Genomic DNA, 13,963 nt, shown 5'->3' on the forward strand with positions numbered 1-13,963 from the left:
GAAAAGAAAAGCTATTTTGGCTTTTATGAAGCCGCAGATGTCTTTTTCTTCTCTTTTACGCGACATTCATTTAATTATATTGTATAGTTAGAGCAGCTTTTTTGGAAGATTATTAGTGCCCCATGTAAAGAAGATTCTTTAATCTCAGAATTCTGACTTTTTCTTTAATCTTAGAATTCTTTAACCTGTTTTCTTTTAGAGAATCTTTTCACATGTGGCATTAATAATCTTCTGGATAGCTTCTAAACGTGTCCTGTTTTAAAATCAGTTTTTTTTTTATATATAAAGATATTTGAGTCTCTGTTTATTTATGTCATAAATGTTTTTTGAACAAACGTTAAAATCATCTTATGCAAAATTGATCATTTGCACAGAATAACAGATTAAGTGTTTGTTTGTTTTCAACATTCCAAGAGAAATGCAACTTGATGGAAGCGGAGTGTTTGAAGATAAAACAGTCAAATAAAGTCAACATTTAAAAAAGAATAATTACAAAACAGAGGCATTGTTGTTCTTCTTCATACTCAACATTTTGTTGTTGTCATATAAGAGAATAAATATTAGTTTAGGCCCAACTGAGTTTGTAATTTTCTAATCCTGCCCTAAACCCCTTACTCTTACCTTAACCATCACTAACATTAAACCTAAACTTAACTCTGAAACCAAGTCTTAACCCATAAATAGAAATTTTAAGGATGTGTAGATGAGGAAAAATGTCCTCTCTTCCTGTGGTCAATAAGATTTTTTAGATATTTTTTTATGTCCTCACAAAGATGTAAGTACACACACACACACACACACACACACACACACGGTGTTAAGTGATTCAGCAGACATGTTTCCTCCTGGATGCTCACGCTGCACTTCACTGTTACAGCACTAAGCACTCTGACACCTTCACTGACACACACACACAAACAGGTTTGTGTGGCTATTTTTCTGAGAACATTGCATTGACTTCAGTTCATTTGGACAGCCTAAAAAAACTGATTCGTAACCCTAAACACAATTTAAACTATAGCCCTAAAGTTTAGGGCCTAAACTTAACCAGTTCCTCAGAAAAATTAATGTTCTGCCTCATTAGGACCAGTTTTTATGTCAGAAAAGTGGTACAAAATTCACGTATCTGTTTCTTGGTTTGCACTAGTTGTCGGTTAACTGGTTAACTAAAGATTTCATAGCTCGCTCGTCAACTAGGAAGATGTTAAGCCTTTACTAGTTTGGACTAGAAGACCACTAGTCTGTCAAAATGCTTACTAGTTAGGATTTTGGTGCCACTAGTGAGTCACTTGTGACTCTTCGGGTTGCTAGTAGTGCCACTATTTGATGAAAATAAGTGACTAGTGAGAAAATGTGTTCAGCTAAACAGAGACAAATGTAGAGATAGAGAGTGAAAGTGACGTCTGAGGTCAAGGATGTGGAATAACAACTCTAATGGCTTTCCGTACAAGGTCATTTAACCAGGTGGGTTTAACCAGTGGGTTTTTACCTCCGTCACTATTTCTTGAGTCAAATGAAGCTTCTCATCTCCACAGAGGGGGGATTAGTAGTGTCAAATGTCTCTTTTGTGTCTGTCCCCACATGAAGACGTCTGAGTGGTCGTCCATGTCCGTCTGTTGAGGGTTACCTGCTTTTTGGTGCAGTCCAGTGAGTCAGCGAGAGAAACTGAAATGACGAGCTTCACTGACGCTTAACCTGGAACCATGTAATTATGTTTGTTTTGTGTGTTTATTGTTGTTGTTGTTGCTGCCAAACAGCCTGGCAACCATGTCTGACTAATTAGTGTAAAAACTGACAAGTGAGTTAGATGCAAAACACACACAACCACACGTGTGTAATCTCATTAGTCCATTAAGAAAATGAATGATGTCACTTTTATTTGGACAAAGAGACGAACACGGTGTCAAATGATCCAGAAAAGGCCATCATTAGATTTGAGTTTCTCTCTGTCAGCCACTTTCTATGAAATTATTTACAACAGGTGTCTTCAAACAAATCCTTACTAAATTAGCTGATTTAAAGTGGATTTAAACCAGCTTTTCTCAGGTTATATGTGTAGCTTAAGTTATTTAAAGAGCATGTTTATCCCTTTATCTCTCATAGAGAAAATTTGTGTTTTTAAGTCATGGTGTCACAGGAGCTGCTGGTTCACTGCTGCCTCGTGTGGTCAGGTTTGCGTCACTGAGGTAAATGCGTATTTCACACATAATCACACATTTGAACTCTTCACAAACGGCAAACAGTGGATCAACAGCTCCTGTGACGGTAAAATCAATGATTTTCTCGATGGGGTTTGGTGTGGGGGGGCGACATCGAGTGGCACAATCATCAGTTTCTAGGCAGAACAGCAGGAGAAAGGAGACAAATGTATTCTTAAGATTTTCGACTTCAGCAGGTGCAGATGTTTGACTTTTGTTAAGAAGTAGAAATCAGTTTGTGCAAACGTGTTCACACATCGTATGAGATGCTCAGAAGCAGCTACAACCTTCTTACTTTAATTTGGATTATTGACGTTTTCTCCTTCACGCCGATGGAGATTTAAAACAACTTGACCTGTCTGGATTCATCTGAGAATGGACGGATGATCATGATGCCAATGTTTTAAGCCAAAGGAGAGACGGAGAAAAGTAGAGTGTGAGAGTTTTGAGTGACTCATCCTTGGCCTGGGTCATAATCGATTGGGTCAAAGTGAGAGGAAAATGTGTTTCCCCCTGTGGAGAGTTAAATGGAGGTAAAAAAAAAGAAAAGGTGTGAGAAGGCAAAAGGCTCCTCACGAATGCACTCGTTCACACAAACACAAACCCATCACCATCAAAGAAAAAAAAAACACCTCATCCAAAAGTCACTCACCTGGTGTTTCTGTCACCTTTCACACTCGCAGTCCCACGAGAACCTGGAGGACTCGGAGTCACGTCACTGTGAGACAAACACACGCTTCACTGACTCGCTGCTGCTTTAAAGCTGGAGTACGTATAATCCATCCATCCATCTTCTGCCAGGGGGGTCTTCGCTGACATACGGCAATAGAGTAGTATAGTATAGTATAGTCTATAGTGCAGTATAGTATAGTATAGTATAGTATAGTATAGAATAGTATAGAGTAGTATAGTCTATAGTATAGTGTAGTATAGTCTAGAGTAGTGTAGAATAGTATAGTACAGTATAACATAGAGTAGTATAGTCTATAGTATAGAGCAGGGGTCAGCAACCTTTGTGACATGGAGTGCCTCTTTTTCAATTTTCTTCTCATCTAGTGTGCCATTATCAACAATAACACAAAGTTAAATTATGACACAAAATACAAAAACATTTTCAATATACCTGGAATTTTATTCCAGAAAAAACATCTTAAAAAAAACATTTAATTAACATATTGCTCTGTCTGGGAAGTTAGGCCAAACCAAAACTGAGACTACAGTACCTGTATCTGCCTTGGCTACAGCGCTGCGGCGGGAGCTGTCACTCAGCCCATGAAGTCAGGACACAGATAAAGTGAGGAACACTGAGGTGCCAGCATGCCAGTGTTTGTGCCGCGGAGTGCCACCCGTGGCACGAGTGCCAAAGGTTGCCTACTCCTGGTCTATAGTGTAATATAGTATAGAGTAGTATAGTCTATAATATAGTATAAAGTAGTATAGTTTATAGTATAGTATAGAGTAGTATGGTCTATAGTATAGTATAGTGTAGTATGGTCTATAGTGTAGTATAGTCTATAGTATAGAGTAGTATAGTCTATAGTATATAGCAGTATAGTCTATAGTATAGTATAGAGTAGAATAGTCTGTAGTATAATGTAGTATAGTATAGAGTAGTATAGTCTATAGTATAGTATAGTGTAGTATAGTCTATAGTATAGAGTAGTATAGTCTATAGTATATAGCAGTATAGTTTATAGTATAGTATAGAGTAGAATAGTCTATAGTATAATGTAGTATAGTATAGTCTATAGTATAGTATAGTCTATAGTATAGTATAGAGTAGTATAGTCTATAGTATAGTATAGAGTAGTATAGTCTATAGTATAGTCTTTAGTATAGAGTAGTGTAGTCTATAGTATAGTATAGAGTAGTATAGTCTATAGTATAGTATAATGTAGTATAGTATAGAGTGGTATAGTCTATAGCAGTGGTCACCAACGTGGTGCCCGCGGGCACCTGATAGCCCGCGAGCAGCCAACGAGGTGCCCGCGGGCTCATTTCACTTCACCTCACTTGTATGTATCCATATGATCACTGAGTAAAATGTCCTTGATATTGTTTATAAAAACTGTGATAATCATTAGGAGTAAGCACTGGAATTAATGTGTATGCAATTGAATGCATAATATTTATCATTTAAATGGTAAACTGCATAAAATGTTAATATGGTAGCCCTCCATATTATTCTCTAACCTTCAGGTAGCTCTCGGTCTCAAAAAGGTTGGTGACCCCTGGTCTATAGTATAGAGTAGTATAGTCTATATTATAGTATAGTATAGTATAGAGTAGTATAGTCTATAGTATAGTATAGAGTAGTAAGTCTATGGTATAGTATAGTATAGTATAGTGTAGTGTCTATCACACTTAAACTCCATCAGAGAAATGGAGTTTATGTGTGATAGTCCAGTATTTCTTTGGTGTTGTTTCAGTGTCAGTTACTTCCGTCACACCGACTTTAAAAAAAACGCAGATTTAAGTTTGTGAGCCTGGTGTTTATTCGATGGGGGACTCCTACTTTTTCCTTAATCCCCCCTCCTGTTAAGGATTTATCTGACACTCCTGTCTCGTTACTTATTCACACAAAGATCCTCACGAGTGGCTATGACTGACAGAATAATTCACCCTCAGCTCACTCACTGCACTGACAGGCCAACAGGGACGAGACGCTGACCTCCATGAACCTGCTGTAGTAAAATGAAGTCAGGTCAATTGGGAAATCTCACTTAAGTCTCTGCTCGTCATGATTTTAAGCCCCAGTTCTTCCCATGAGCCTTCACTGTGTGTGTGTTAAAGCTGCAGTACATAACTCTTTGGTACCTGAAAACCCCACACATACGATATCAAAACGTGCGGTTTGATCGAGAATGGTGTGCTTTGACTTTTATAAGCGTTCCCAGTAACCATGGCGACAAAAATTGCAAAAAACTGTAAAGAATTTCCACATACACATGAATGGGATACGGTCAGAAAGAAAGATCACAACCCAGCCCACTTTGGAGCCTCACAGTGTTGTCATACTTTAACATAGAGACGTGGTTGGAACTTTAAACGGATCACAAGACTTGATACTTTTCTCAAACTAGGTATGAAAACTCAAAGTTTTCATACCTAGTTTTTAACACTCGCAGTTTTGTACTTTCAAGTTTTGTACTTTTTTTTTGGACAATTTCAGATTTTATAATGAGTGTATTGCGCCGCTAGAGTGGCATGAAAATAATAACAAATCTCTACACGAACTCTTCTCCTGCCCACAATTTCCAACCTACACAGACAATTTTTTACATAAAAAATGTTGCTATGGTTGTTGTCTAACCCTGTGTGTTGTTTTCACATTCATATGACTAGCAGTTTTTCTTAAAATCACCTGAAAGCACAGAGTTCTGGTCAACAACTTTAAAACACGCTGCTTTCTATGTTTTTCACCATTTTTGGACAGTTAGAAGGGGGCGGGGCTTTGCATCCAGTTGTAAGAGTCAATCTCTCTCTCTCTCTAAGTTTTAAAGGTTGATTCCACAAAAATAAATGTCACCGGGCGACACAAGATCTAAACACGGCTACACTGAGAAACGCAGACACTGTGTGAAGTCATTTGACTGTAGTTTAAATAAATATTTAAATACCAAGAAAATCCAGGACGACGTGTATCTCAGTCTCAGATTCAAGTAAGATTATTTTTCATTTATTTATACATATATATTTTATTTCTACAACTTTGGCCAGAAGAAACTTTAAATCAGATTTTAAAAAATCCTTATTTTCCATGAATATTGACATTATTTTCAATCATTGATGATCCATAGGGTCATGCTGATGAAAGGAGAAGGGTTTGCGTTAGTAACTAAAAGTCCACATATCTTGGATTCATTAAAGACGTTTGAAGGTTACACCCTAAATACCTGGCTTTATTATTAATAAGCGCTCGTCTTTATTGAAAGTGACAGCACTTTTCCCCTTGAGCAACAGAGTCACACTCTGCTCTTCTGTGATCACATGCCAACACTGCATCATGCCTTCTGCCAAAGGTCATGAGGTCATGCTGGACACTGAAGAGTGGAGACAGAACAGTGTGTGTGTGTGTTTTTTTTTTCTTCTGGTGTAAACACTGACCAGTTTGTCGTCCTCATGAAGAAACAAAACCTGGTCCTAATGAGGCAGAACCTCACCTCTGGGGAAGTGGGACTGATTGTTGTCGAAATGAATGAAAGTTTTTTTATGCATATTGTTTAAAAAATTAATGCTAGGTTGTGCAATGCATTTTTTAAGCGCTGTCAAGTTTTTTCATGTATTTTCTTTAATTATTTAGGCAATTGTAAACAACGTTAACTAAAACACTCACACTTACACACCTTACACCCAAAAATGTCCTCATTGAAACCTGTTCAAACCACTATTTTTGATTTTCCGTGACAAAGTCTTGGCAATTGAAGTGTTAAAAATTTGCTAATATTTCATATGTATGATGAGGACTAATGTTGGTTTAAAAATAAAACATTGTATAGCTTCGTTTTGTGTTAACATGAGTATTTTATGAAATCTGAAAGAAATACATAAAATGTTTCTGCTAATCTTTCATATACCAGGCTGCAGTGTGTGTGTGTGTGTGTGTGTGTGTGTTTGTGTGTGATGGCAGATGTGTGTAATGATGTGGATAAATGGATACTTGATGCTTTTCAAACTCAGCAAGTCGCCCGTGGCCCTGCAGTGAGTCTCCCGACAGAACGGAAGGAAGGACAGACGGACCAACGGACAGAGAGAGAGAGAATAAACACGACTTTCTCTTTTATGTCCTTCCATCTCGTTCATTCATGTGTCGCCTGTTTCATCTGAGAATTCATCAAAAATAAAAAATAAACTTTCATGGAAGGATATTAATGTGCCGTCCTTTCTTTGCTCTCCTGTTCAATCATGACTTCATTGGTCTGACGACAAGAAAATCATCCAGATGGAACCTGAAGCTTTTCTTTTTTTGATCTCTGTAATGAAAAATGTCTTTGGTCTTTTTTTCTTTTCTTTGATTTGTACCTTAATGAAAAGTCATGTGTTGGGTTCATGCTGCAAGGATTTTAATGTTTCCATTAGTGAAGGAAATACGTATGTCCTAGATGAACGGAGTATTTGGGCCATATGTAGTGTAATTTGAAAGAAAGAAAAAATAAATAAAACCGCATGAAGTAGCAGTAAGCAGCCAATTTTTGCCATTAAATTGAAATATCCCGACTTTTTTCTCGACTTAATTCTCGAAAGCTGTAAAAAACCATGCACTTTTGTGGTTTAATGTCAGTCAAGAGGTGTGGTGTATGTGTTTACTGAGATCTTCAAGTGCAATTATCCAATTTAAGGCATTGGTCAGTAAATATTTATGATTACATGTTAAAATGTTGAGTCTCTGTGATGACAGTAGATTTTTCCTGGAATTCCAACAACCTTATGAATGACTTATTGCCATAACTGTGAGGCGGGCGATTCTTAAAGTCTACAGAAATGGAAATTATATGTGCATTCTCCATCCTTGTCCTTTGATGGATCAAAGCAACCTTGTCTCCTGGAGGCAGGAGGTTTGTTAATCCCGTCTTTTGGCCGCAGCTGACATTTTGCCTTGAGGTGATTTCGCAGACGTGAAGATTCCGGTGGAGCAGATGGTTGAAATGACAGCATCTGCAGCACAGCACTGAACACTGATTTTAATAGCGTGTTGTCTTGTTGCGTGTTATCTATATTTGTTGAATTAATCCACATGCACCTTCTGACATATCATCATTCTTACTTGTGTATTATTTATGAGGGAAAAAGATGCATATTGTCCATTTGTCTCATTTTAATGAAGGTTTTCTTTATGTGTAAACATAAATAACTCTCGTAATTTGCAGGGGACAAAAATAAAATAAAAGAAGCAGCGTTCACCTCATGAATGGACTCCACAGCTGTAGATACTGATGCGTCACAAAGTGCTTTAAATAGACAAAGTTACTGCTGTCACTGTTCAGCCCGATTAGCAGACAAGCATAAAACAGACAGACAAGATCGGGATTCAAACTTTTATGGAGCAAACACACACACACACACAAAACTCCATGAATATCTTGCTTTTGAATTCAGAATGACAAGGTAGACTGCAACTTCCTGTAGACACTTTTTGACGGATCAATTTTTTTAGTTTTTTTGTGATGCATTTGTCCCCATTAAACTGCATATCGATCGATCTATCTATCTATGCTATACTAGCTATTTAAGCTACTCAGTAGACTAGACTATCTGAGATAGTCAGCTGTCTATGCTGTGTAAACTAACAAGCTAACTCGACATCTATCTAGCTATCTGTTCTAGCTAGCTAACTAGATCTATCAAAGCTAGTCAGCTATCTAAGTTAGTTAGCAAAGAAAATGTCTATCCAAGCTTTTTAAATGTATCTACCAATCCATATTTGTCTATGGTATGTGTATGCAGGATCAGATATTCTACCATCAGACAAAGTTTCATCTAGATGTGATCCAGATTGCGAATTTGGCAGCAGTTTAAATTGAACATGGTCCAGATGTGTATATCTAAGCGACTTCCCTATGATTGGTCAAAGCATCCTATGCAGTACTGTGGGACAGAGGGCCCAGAGGAGGTGCAAAAATGTCTTGTGCTCCCTGATCACTTGATTTCCATTGTGCTGGAAAGGTATTTTGAATTTATGAATAGTGAAGGTGAAAACAATCCTGCCTATTGTACTTTTTAAGACTTGTTTCATCCCCAAAAGGACTTTAAAGACACTAAGACTGTGTTTTTGATAACTCCAGAGGTCAAAGAAACCATACACTGTAAGCAACTGAATATAAAACCCCCCACAGATGTTAACAAAGTAGCTGCTGTTCTCTGGATTCTCCACTTGCTCCAACAATTCTGGCTGGTGGCATGTCCCTTATATGGAATGTGCCCTTGATGATGTCACAAAAGACACTCTGATCATGTGACACTCTCATGGTCATCAGTGGTTAAAACTAACACATTAATGTTTAAACTGTATGTATGTCAACACATTAAATATCAGTATGGAAAACTTTCATATAACACTAGTTTTATTAGCAATGTTTTTGTTTCACTGTATGGCTCCTTTAAGAAGCAGCTGCAGGTGTGCGGCTGCTAGACAACGAAGTTAATTGAACATGGACATAATGGGGGAATTTAAGGAGTTTATGCGTTTTTATTTTCGGAGGTTTTGGACTATTTTGGATGGCTCATTTGTTCCTTTCTGGATTTTATCCCTGTTTACTCCAAACAAGGATCGGGTGAGTGTCGGGGGAGAACCTGAAGTCACTTCTGGCATGTTGTGGTAGCTGTTGCTAACGGACGTTAGCCGGTCCGCCATCTTGTTCAGTTACGTACAAGACACCGATTTGTCAAACTACACTAGATGTTTTGTTTTGAACGCCGTGAATTGACCAGCGATTGGCTGTTAATTATTTGTGTGGTATGACGCTGAGGGTATTTATGAAACCGGCGGCGTGTTAAAAGGTCGCACTTAACAGATTTGTGGTGCTAGCCGGTGTTACCCTGTGTCCTATCTTGATTAGCCGCACAGACAAACCACAGTAGAGTTTTGTTTACTTTGCATAGTTCATTTATTACGTAAATTATGCCGAAATATAACCGCAAGGAACCACCAGCAGGGCAAAAGTTAATGGAGCACGTAAGCCAGAATCAATAATATTGACTGGTTTTCAAGTGTTTATCTCTACAAACTATGGCTCATATAGAGGCAAAGGTGTGTACACACTGATAAAGAGGTTTCACCTTTCTCATATTCTGTTATTGTTCTCAATAGTATTCTGTTATTGTACTCAGTATTAAGTCAGTATAATAAATAGAGGTCAACCAATATAAAAAAATCAGTGCAGCCAACAGACATGTAATGCTGAGGGGATTTATTTTTGGCCAATACTTTATTCCTCTCCATCTGATCAAATATATCAGTACAGTAATAAAAGTGCTTAACTTAAACATTTATTTAACAAAAAGTATGGTTTGCATCTCTTATCCACATTATGTGTATTCACAGCAATACACATTTTTAATTGTGAAGAAAAATTATAAATGCGCTAATTATCAACTCCATAAAATGGGTACAGCAAAAAAAAAATGTGTCTGGATATAGGTTTTCGTGACTTGGGAGATTCATAAAGTATCTTAAAACAAAATGCTTGATATTTACGATGTAATCCTTGTTTCATCTACTGTTTATATATTTGACCTTTTAAAACACTGGTTTGTGTTTTACAACAGGTAAGGTTTCAGTGAGTCAATAGTTGATCATCAACAAAGATGGCGAGCCACTCAGAAGCTACACATCTAAGGACCAGAGATTGATGCATCTTGACTGTGGTAGGACTACATTTTCTTTATTTTTACTGCAAAAAGCAGTAAAAAATCCCAATTGGACTGATTACTCACAGCAAGTGAGACACATTGATCTGTGTATTTCCGGTTTGTATTGAGGTACACTGTATGCCAAATTGGTGAAATAAAGGGAGGGTTGTGTTGCTGTATGTTCAGTGGGATTGCTGGTTAATGTAAATGAATGAAAGACAACCAAACACTGAACCTCAAAAAGGCCCAACTATACACCGTAACATCTCAGAATATAATCCAGGCACTCCAGGAAGATCTTACAAAAATTTAAAAAAATAGTTTTATTGTGTTATTGTTATTTGTTATCCGTGTATGACAACCGTCAAAGTTCAGTTAAACTCATGGTTTGTGGTCTGTTGTTGCTGTATTTTAGTTATTATTACGACTGTTCCTCGGAACCTACAGTCGTTGGTCCTAGCTATCTGTAAATATCCGTTATGAGCTACATCTAACCATGTCTTGCACAGTTTACCAAACACAGACAACTCTGCCATTGTTAGACTACACAGTATGTGACCGTAAGTGTTATGCCACGATTGCTACAATTTCAACATTAACATTAACTTTCAGTCACAAGGGAATATTAAAACTAAAAGTAAGACGAGTCACAGAAAATGACTGACATCTAGTGGCTATTGTGTGTAACTGCAGTCAGTGTGCAGCGCCTAATACCAGATGCTGGATTTCTGATAAAAAGCAGAAATTACAGCTTAATTTATACCATACACAGTTAACTATTTAGTTTTTTTGTCCTCTAAGATTTGTTGTGCCGGTTAATTTTCTACACAGAGAGCTGCACCTTTGTGGCACTTTGTAACATCATTTTAGGTCTTCAAATAATAATAGTACTAATTTTTACCAGGATGTACACAGAAAGGTATAACGCTTCCCTCCATATGAAAAGAAAACTTTCCGTTGCTCAATATTTTTGCACATAGACCAGTTTCATTAAACCTTAAAGAATGGCCAAACTGATTTAATCGTGAGGCGAAAAACAAAAACACTATCTGGGTGTTTTCCCCCGACAATGATCTACAAAAGCCACCACCCCCACCCCCACTCCCCCATCTCAGTCTAGTTACTACGTCCTCGTCCCATCTCTTTAACTTCATTTAAAGCCACTTCTTCCTGTCAGCAGGCTGCAGGCTGTGATAATGCATTAATTAGAATACTTAAATCCTTAATACCGCCTCCCAGTAACGTTGTGGTTTCTGACGCTTTGACGTTAAACCGTTTTTTAAGGTAAATAACACGGCTTATAAATAGCTTTCTTGTTTCTTGCCAGGAATGCAACATGCACATAGGTACTTTCGGAGTTGTGTTGGGTTATTTTTTTTTATCTGCGGATGTCGGTGTCTTAATTAGCTGCAACGTGATTCTGGCTTAAATCATCGATGCCCCCTTTGTTTTGGTGGCTGAGATCATGACTTAATTTTAATTGATTTCCAATTCACAATCAACATTTTGACCGCTCTAGTACCCGATACGGTCAGTCCAGTCAGATAACCCCCTTTTTGTTTTGTCCCACTTGTTGACCTCTCGCGTGTCTCACTCCAGTCAATACTTAATCTTAATTAAACAACTCTGACATTTATTGAATGCACAGTGAACCAATACCGTTCATTGAGTTCAAAAATACATGTGCTGTAATCTGAGCAAAAAAATAGCCCATTTTTATCGGGATGTTTTTGAATTCACATCATGACCTTCAGGCAGCTGAAGTCCTTTTGATGTGTTATCTCCTCCGTGTTCAGGTAATGTTCGATGCAGGAGATTGGGTCTAATGAATCCTTCCTCACCGTTTTATACCCGCTCTTGACCTAGAAATGCCAGGAGTGAGTCTCCTGAGATCTGGCTGTCGGCACGTCTTATTTCCATCTGCCTGAATTTATTTATCTCGCGTGCGCAAATCATGTACAATCATCTGTAAGCAATAAAAAAGTGAGTAGATTTTTATTTGATTGTTTTTGCTTCGGCCCACTGAAATTTCCAGGAGAGAAAATTATGTGATATGTATACATACAGTATGTGTGTGTGTGTGTGTGTGTGTGTGTGTGTGTGTGTGTATGTATGTATATATATATCTCTCTCTCTCTCCATATATATATATATATGTATATATATATATATATATGTATATGTGTGTGTGTGTATATATATATGTGTATATATATGTATGTATGTATGTATATATATATATATGTGTGTGTATGTATATATATATATATATATATGTATATATATATATATACATAGAGCGATATAGATATATATATATATATATATATATATATATATATATATATATACAAACATATATATATATGTTTGTGTAGAGTGGTATGCAAAAGTTTGGGCACCCCTTAGAAAAATCACTGCATCAGTTTATCACTTGCTGAGCTTTTGAAGCAGCAACTTCATATCATATTCAACATATGTTATACCTTATGGAAACAGAAACATCTCAGTCGTGAAATAATTTTTATTGGTCCAACAGAAACATTTTTATGTGCATTTAAACAAAAATAGGCATGTGCATAAATGTGGGCACCCCAAAGAAATAATTCCATTAATATTTAATAGAGCCTCCTTTTGCTGCAAGAACAGCCTGTAGATGCCTCCTATAGCCACAGACAAGTCCCTGAAGTCTGGCAGGTGGTATTTTTGGCCCATTCTTCCATACAAAAGGCCTCCAGTTCAGTCAGGTTTCTTGGCTTCTGTGCGTAGACAGCCTGCTTCAAATCAATCCATACATTTTCAATGATGTTTAGGTCTGGGGACTGGGATGGCCATTCCAGAAGATTGTACTGCTTCTGCATGAATTCCTTGGTGGATTTTGAACAGTGCTTAGGATCATTGTCCTGCTGAAAAATCCAACCCCAGCGTAGCTTCAACTTTGTGACCGATTCTTGAACATTCTTGTCAAGAATCTGCTGATACTGAGAGGAATTCATGTGCTAGACCCTCCACCAAATTTCACATGGAATTCAGTGTTTTTTTTCGCTATGCATAGCTCCTCTTGCTCTGAACAAATAACTCTAGTCTCATCTGACAGCAGTATTTTTTTCCAAAATGCTTCTGGCTTGTCCATATTTGCTTTTGCATACCTCATGCGACTCTTCTTGTGACAAACGCACGGTAAAGGCTTCTTGCACATCACCCTTCCAATGAGCTTTTCCTGGTTTTCCTTGTGGCCTTCCATTTCTGCACTACATTTCTAACTGTGGAGACAGACAGTCCAAACCTTCTTGATAATTTCTTGAATGAATTATCTTAGTTTTTAGGTTAGTGGAGAGTTGTTTAGATGCCCCCATGTTGCCACACTCAAAAAAAAAACAACCTAGGACAAGCACAGCCAGCAATTAACTCTGTTA

This window comes from Solea senegalensis, linkage group LG1 (genome assembly GCF_019176455.1).
Source record: "Solea senegalensis isolate Sse05_10M linkage group LG1, IFAPA_SoseM_1, whole genome shotgun sequence".
In the NCBI taxonomy this organism is placed as follows: domain Eukaryota; kingdom Metazoa; phylum Chordata; class Actinopteri; order Pleuronectiformes; family Soleidae; genus Solea; species Solea senegalensis.